The sequence below is a fragment of the Genypterus blacodes genome, unplaced genomic scaffold, assembly GCF_046128005.1.
Source record: "Genypterus blacodes isolate CSIRO-AG114 ecotype Tasmania unplaced genomic scaffold, CSIRO-AGI_Gbla_v1 ptg000055l_1, whole genome shotgun sequence".
Lineage (NCBI taxonomy): Eukaryota > Metazoa > Chordata > Actinopteri > Ophidiiformes > Ophidiidae > Genypterus > Genypterus blacodes.
Genome location: NW_027466867.1, coordinates 2,401,935 through 2,409,433, shown reverse-complemented (window position 1 = coordinate 2,409,433; position 7,499 = coordinate 2,401,935).

Genomic DNA, 7,499 nt, shown 5'->3' with positions numbered 1-7,499 from the left:
ACAACAGGTAGTGATCAGATCTACTCCTAAAGGTCACACACCGGCTTAAACTCGATGCCCCCGTGCGCTCTGTAACCCTCTACCTCGCCCCTCTGTCTCAGCAGGGGGCCCGTTTGTGCGACAGCGCTTCACACAGGAAGCAGTGGCAGATAGAGGCGAGCAGGAGACGAGGATCCGGGCGGTGATAACAGCGCACGACCTCAAGCTTCCGTCACAGAGCTGGGTGCTGTTTCTTCATGTGTGTGTCACAGAGCAGCACGCAGACACACACACACACACACACACACACAAACACACACACAACCTATACCCAGACTGGCTGCGGCTGATTTCTGTTCGTGTCTGTCTGGCTTCAAACACGCAACCCCTCCTCGGAGTGTGAGATGAATATTTCCTCTCAAGCAGTGTTTCCTTCCCGTTCTTGCCAGCTCAGCTGTGTGTTACCGCTCATTCTCCCCCCTCTCAGGTGGTTTTTCCCTGTCCTTTCCCCTGTTTTTGTCCCAGCACGACACACTGATCAATAAGCAATTAAAAGGGTCAGCAAGGAGACGCTAATTTCCGTTTTTAACTTTTAACTTGAGGATTCCCGGGCGCTCCTACGCTCGCTGCACCAACAAGGTCGTGCCTCTGTGTGTCTTCTGTGTGAATCCAGCTGTAAAGTCAGACTACAGAAGCAGAACCTTTACTGTGAAATTGTCTAAGTACATTCTTTGTATTCACTCATACACAAACATACAGTATAGCGTCTGTGACTGAGCTTGTTGCCGTGGGAAGTAGAGTTGTGCAAGTTCTGTTGATGACGTTGGAAAGGGAAGACGACTCGGCTCAAGGTCAGACGGCAGCAATCTTAACCAGGAAGAGGTGTTGACACCACCCATCCTGTGAGAGAGGAATGGCTACTGCTGCTGCTGCTGCTGCCGCCGCCGTTGCCGCCGCTGCTGCTGCTGTTTCACAGCCGACATGGTGTGTGTCACTCTGCAGCGCCGCGTCCCGAGGCCAAACAAAACTCCCCTCTTACAGCGTGATCTGACAGAGCGGCGCTGCCTCGCATGACACGACCGCTCGCGCCCAATTACAGCTGCTCCCTCCAGAGCGGCTGATGAGGGCGGTGGTGAAAGCGCCGTGTCACTGCCGTGTCACTCGGCGGTTGAGACTGAGTCGTCTGCTGGATGTCGGGAGTGACGTGTGTGTGTTTGTGTGTGTGTTTACAGAGTTGGATGCCTTCAGGACGGAGAGAAACTCCCGCGGCCTCACTGTGTGTGTGCGTGTGTGTGTGTGTGTGTGTGTGGCCTGTTTTATCAGAATGCTGACACCAGATATAGAGTCCCTCGGCCCTGATAGACGGGCAGCTGGGGCAGACGACTCCTGTCAGCCGTGTCCATTCCACCCCCAACACTGCTGATATGACAGACCTGCCTGCCTGCCTGTCTGTCCGGATGTCTGTGGATTCAGAGGGTCTAGGTGTGTGTGAAGTGTGTGTGTGTGTGTGACAGTGGAGGGGAGGAGGGGAGAGAGAGAGGAGGAGAGAGGAGAGCTTTTTGTGGCTTTGATTTGATGCAGTTCCATGAATGATTTGGCCAGTAGATGAGTTGCGATTGTGCGCTTGTGTGTGTGTGTGTGTGTGTGTTGCCATGTAGGAAAGCTGCTGCATGTTCTGCATTAATTCATTCAAACAGTTTCCACAGAGAGTGAAGCCTTTGGTGTATGGGTGCAGGCACTCTGCTCCCTCCTCACCCTCTTCACTCTCTCCTCTCCTCTCCTCTCCTCTCCTCTCCTCTCCTCTCCTCTCCCCTCCTCTCCTCTCCTCTCCTCTCCTCTCCTCTCCTCTCCTCTCCTCTCCTCTCCTCTCACTCCAACAGGCTTCACTTTTTACAGGCTGCCATTTCCACTAAATTAGTGCCCAGGGTTTTAATTGCAGTTTATGAAGCTCATTTATTGGCGTGAGAGTGTGTGTGTGTGTGTGTGTTTGTGTGATCTGGCGTGCAGCGAGGCGGCCCGAGCCTCCCTGCGGTTTCTCCTTTTCTTTCTTCCCCCCTCTGTTGTTTTCTCTCTCCCCCTCTCTTTCTCTTAAACACCAGAGCGTTGCCTGCTCTCCCCTACACGCCACTGTTTTTATAGAAAATTAGCACTTTGCAGCCCGGTGCTGAATGTGTGGCTCCAGCCTGGAAGTGTTGCCTTTAAATCAGCCCTGCCCTTTAAAACCACCAGACACGTGCCAGCGGCCACACACACACACACACACACACACACTCTCACACACACACGGAGCCACTCACTCTCACCAAAGCATTACCATTGTTAATTGATGTTACACACCCTATAGACGGGACATGGCCTGTGATCATTACAGTGCGTTGCTGTGATTGTTAGCGTGTGTGTGTGTGTGTGACCCGTGATGATCTCTGTCTCTCACTTTCTCTCTGTTCCTCTCTATTTGTCTTTCACTTCCCCTCTGTCGCTCTTTCTTCCTCCTTGTCGTCCCCTCCGTGGCGTTCCGGCGACACCCCGGAGGCTAATTAAGCCTTAATTACATTTGTTGGAATTGATTTGTGATTTAGTCTTTCCTCTGTTGTTCCAGCTCATTGGCCCCCGTAGAAATGTCATTAATGCGCCATTATTTTCACGGGCGGTCTAATTAAAGGGACATACTCTCTGGGTTCCCTCTGATGAGATGCTGCGAAGGGGAGCATGTTGGTGACGGGCACCCTGATGATTCAAACGGGAAGACACGATAGGGAGAGGTGGGGAGGGGGGGGGGGGGGCGTAACCCCTCATGTGGGGGGGTGGAGGGTGGCGGAGGGCGGAGGGACTCAATTAGGAGGCAGATTGCAAAACTGCGTTGCCAGGACCTTGGAAAAGGACATGGCTGCCATGTTTGAGGGAAGATTTAACATGACATTCAAAGTGTTTACATGCGCTTCACTAACCTGCTTACACTTTCAGTCCTAACCTGCTCCCACACATGTCGTCTAAATGGGAAACTATGGTTACCGGGTGTCTCCCTGAGTGTGGAGAGTGGAAGAGATTGAAAATAAGGTGGAAAATGTTGACGCATGGCTATTAAGATGATGATGATGATGTTTGGGGGCGCAGACTGAAGGTTAAGGTGCAGTAACACTTTGAACGTGCGGTACTTAATGTCCTTAGTTTGTGTGAAATGTGCATGAAGTGAAGATATTTCATGTAGTTGCTGGCAGAGAGTAATCTTCCATCGCCTCAGTGACTTCCACTGTAACCTTGCAGATATTGTGCTTGTGGTATTAATTTTTAATATCAAGCACTGAGTTATGAATGCTGCACATTCGCCTGCCTGCAGAATACATTAGCATAGCAGATCTTTAAAAGGAAGAGGCGCAAATGAAAGACTCGCAAGTCTGCCCCCCCCCCCCCCCCCCCCCTCGCAGGCAGAGCGTAATCCCTCTGGATGTGATCCCAACGTCTTAATGGCCGACCTGATCCAGAGCAGCAGGCTGTTTACAATGCAGAGCGGCCCGGGAAGCAAGAGCACGCTCCGGTCTCCTTCACAAGCAAAAGGTTTTCGGGTTGTTTTCGGTTTTTTTAAAAGCCGAATTTGGAGCTGGCAGTTGTTGTTGCTTTCTTTTAAAACACTGGTCTGTCCTCGGGGAGGCTTGTGGGAGGGAGGAAGAAAAGGGAGAGGGGGGTTTGCGGTGCATTCACATGTGGAGGCTCAGAGCGGTAACAATCTTTCCCAGCCTCCTCTGGCCTCGTATGGCCTGTTCTACCCTGCTGAAAGCCTCCTAGAAGCAGACTGTTCTCTCTCTCTCTCTCTGGCTGCGCTTCTATCTCTCATTCTCTGCATGTCTCTCCCTGCTGGCCAGCTTCACTGACACAGCTCACTCTCTCCTCTCCCGCTACTCTCCCGTTTCGGTGCGATTCTATCCGCTGTCGGCCCCCGACATGTTGGCACGCCCGACGACTGCTGGGCCCGGGAAGAGAGAGAGAAAGATGGAAGAGACAGAGCTGGAGATAGATAGATACAGTAGAGAGAGAGAGAGGGGGAGCAGGGAATGGGGTCACTTGAGTTTGTTGCTCATAGGACACCGAGCAGCTCGCGCTCCCTCCCTCCCACCTCATCTCAACCCCCATCTTTGGGAGTGTTACAACAACAATAACAGTGTCCTTCAATCTGACAGCGTTCTGGTTCTGAGGTCCGGCCCAATCACCACGCACCGCCAGACGATGAGGTTTACACAAAGCGCCAATTGAGCTTAACTCGACCGCACTGAACCCCTCTGAGTGATGTCGCTTTAGAGCCCAAACACCAGAGAGACGCTGTGATGTTGCAGGTAGGAGCCACTTAACTGCACCGGGAACACAAACGCTCCCTCACAGAGGTGTTCCCCTAATCTGTGTCGGGTCCCTGCGATTGCTGAGTCATGTGGAAAAACGCCGGCGCTCCCGCAATTCATTATTCCCGGCTAATGCGGCATAACAGCGCTTCCATTTTTAGCTTTACGGCAAATCGCGTTAAGCCGCAGCTCGGTGGGCCTTAATGCTTTCCAAAAGGAACAAAAATGTCCCGGAGAGGAGATGAAAGTTTTCTGTGATACGGCCCAAACTTCCATACCTCCTCTCCACCGTCACGGAGCGGGGAGAGAACGGGTTAAACCTGTCTGCGGCCCACATCTGGGAATCATTTGAAACATTCCACAAGGCTTACCAAATGTTTTCAGATGGACTAAATCCTGCGAAAGGCTCGGCTGTCAGAGGTTTGAAAAATCATCTTTTTTTTTTTTTGCGCCAGGAGGGGAAAAATGAGAAAAGAGAAAATTAAACTGTATAATGGTTTTTCTTTCACAGGTGAGATTAAGTGGGGGTGGGGGGGGGGCGGAGGAGGAGGAGGGGGGCGCTTCAGGACTACCTTGTGTGTGGTAGAGTGTGTGTGTGTGTGTGTGTGTGTGTGTGTGTGTGCATGTTGGTGGCATGTTATTCAAATGCGCTCTGAGTGAAAGCTGCTTCTTAACAGCCATTGGCAGTTCAAAGGAAGCTGCAGGCTGCAACTAACTGTTTCCATGCGGCTGATACCATCTCGTCCACACACTCTCTCTCTCTCTCTCTCTCTCTCTCCCGCCTCCTCCTTTTTTATTCCTCACAACCTGGCGCCGTAAAGTGAAGCGACGTGCGAGCCGTGTTAGCTTTTCAGCGCTCCTGTCGGGTGCAGACTGTTAGAGGCGTGTGGCACGTTCAGGCTCCTGCAGGGTCGCAGCTTCTCACGTGTGTGTCCTCAGCATATACGCATCTCTTAAAAGCCTCCTACAGCTGTGATGGTGTTGCTCTCAGCCTGACTCGTGCGGTGCTTTTTCCAGTCGCCGCTCTTGATGCTTTCACCATTCCGCTCAAATCTCAATGACAAGCTAATAAAGAGGAGCTGCAGGGTGATGGATGTTTGGCTGGTGGGAGGTCCGGATTAATACCACAGTTTTACAAGCAGGAGGAATTAATTGCAAAGGGGTCAGAGTGGATGTGGATTGACCGCAGAGACTTGGCACTTCCTTAATTTTCCGTCAATTTTCCAAATCTAAATCCAGACTGATGGCCCTCAGCTCTCATGTTGCCCCCTTAGTGAGATGCGGACGTGTGTCTCCCGGGCATGGCCGAGGCTCCGTGCAGAGAAGGGGGCCTCTCTTTCCCTGTGTACCGGGCTGTTACGTGTGGTATGTGGCCCCGCGCTGTAGGGGGGCAGAGGGGGGGTGTGTGTGGTTGGGGGGGGGGCTGGGTTGAAAGCTCAGACCGAGCCGGCTGACGTTACCGCATTTTAGAAATAGCGGCGAGTTGCCACCCGGTGTTTACGGGAAACCGCCGAGGTGGATTCAAACCAAGCACCTGCTAAGGGGCTCATGAGGTGGCTTGTAAAAGGAAACATGAGAGAGACACTAAAGGGGGGAGGGGGAGGGGGTGAGCGCTCGTCTGCAGTCCTGTAGCGTAACCACATGCTGCTGCTCCTGCTATTTTAGGTGGTTCTGATGGTTTTAATAAGAGGGAATATCAGGATCACGATCGGACGGCCAGCCTGCCAAATATGCTGAATGTTGTGCTTCCAGTCTCACACCACTGGCGTGAAAACACTCATGTATTGCCTTAATTAACGGAGGCCTTGGATCTGCAAAGCGCGTCCGGGATCTGATTTCCTGTCTCTGTGAAGTGTGGTGCAGCATCCAGACACAAAGCGAACGCATGTGCCTCACAAACCACCGTAACAAGCCTGACATTCTGAGGTTCTGCTTGCATACAGGGAGCTATGTAAAGCATTAAACGGAACATGCATCACATAGCTTTTCACTATGCCTGACATGCCCTTATGGCTGTGCAGCACATACCGACACACACACACACACACACGCACACACAGCCTATATCTGTGTCGCAGAAATGGAAGCGAGCTGCACCAGAGCGGAGACTTATTACCATTCAGCTCCTGTAGCTTTCAATGTAAACCTGCCGACCAGCGGCGGATGCAGCCGAGCTAAGGAGACCCCAGAGGCCTCCTATAGGCAACCTGGAGATACAATATGTAGAGTAAACACAACAACGGATGATACAAATCCCCACACCGCCGATGAGTGAGTGAGTGAGTGAGTGAGTGAGAGCGTGCCTGTCCGTCTCTCGACGGGTAGAGGAATGCCGGCCCCCTGTTCCACCTGTCAGAGCGCGGTGAAATAAGACAGCTCAGGCTCCTCAGCCATTCTGTTATGACAGCAGCCACTTCCACCACTACATACTTTTAGCATTTGAGGTCTCCCTCGGTTACTCGCCTGCCTCTGTGTCCCATGTCACAACCGCCACCCCCTCACCCCATTCCTCCCCATCCCCCCCCCCCCCCAGCACTGCATTCCGCACTTATGTGGTGATGTGTGACAACTGACATAACTTAGTGCCACTCACAGCTTTTGCAGGAGAAAGCTTTAAAGGCAGCAGGGGAGAGGAGGAGGACACAGCCGCTCACCGCCTCTCTGTAGCTGTGTCAATGCACCCAGGACATGAAGGGAAGCAACAGAGATGGTAACACCGGGGCAAAGCATGTCACCAGCCTGCCTTTGTGACCTCCTGTCCAATCATAGGGGACGTGCAGGTTTCACAGCTATACCACCTGTCACAGAACTTTGCTTTCTGGGGCGGAAAGTGTGGAGAGACGACATTAAACTCGTGTTCTGCTCGCTACCAAAACTTTCTGCCTCGCAAACTTTTGCACCTCGTACTTTCTCGCACTCTCCCCGGCTGTGGAATGAATGCGTGGTTGTGCTCGATGTTCATAAAGTGAACCTTTACCGTGAAGTGACACTCCACTGGAGGTTGTGCAAAAATTGGTTTTCAGGTAATTTATGTGCAAACTAAGTCACTGGTGTTGTTTTGTTCCGGAGCATTCTTGAGATATTTGCCCTTCACTTACCAGGTGTGTCGGCCTTTGAATGGACCCTTATGGAAACCTGTGCTAAACATGCAGACAAGCCTCTTAAAGCTGTAAGAATATGTTCACAGAT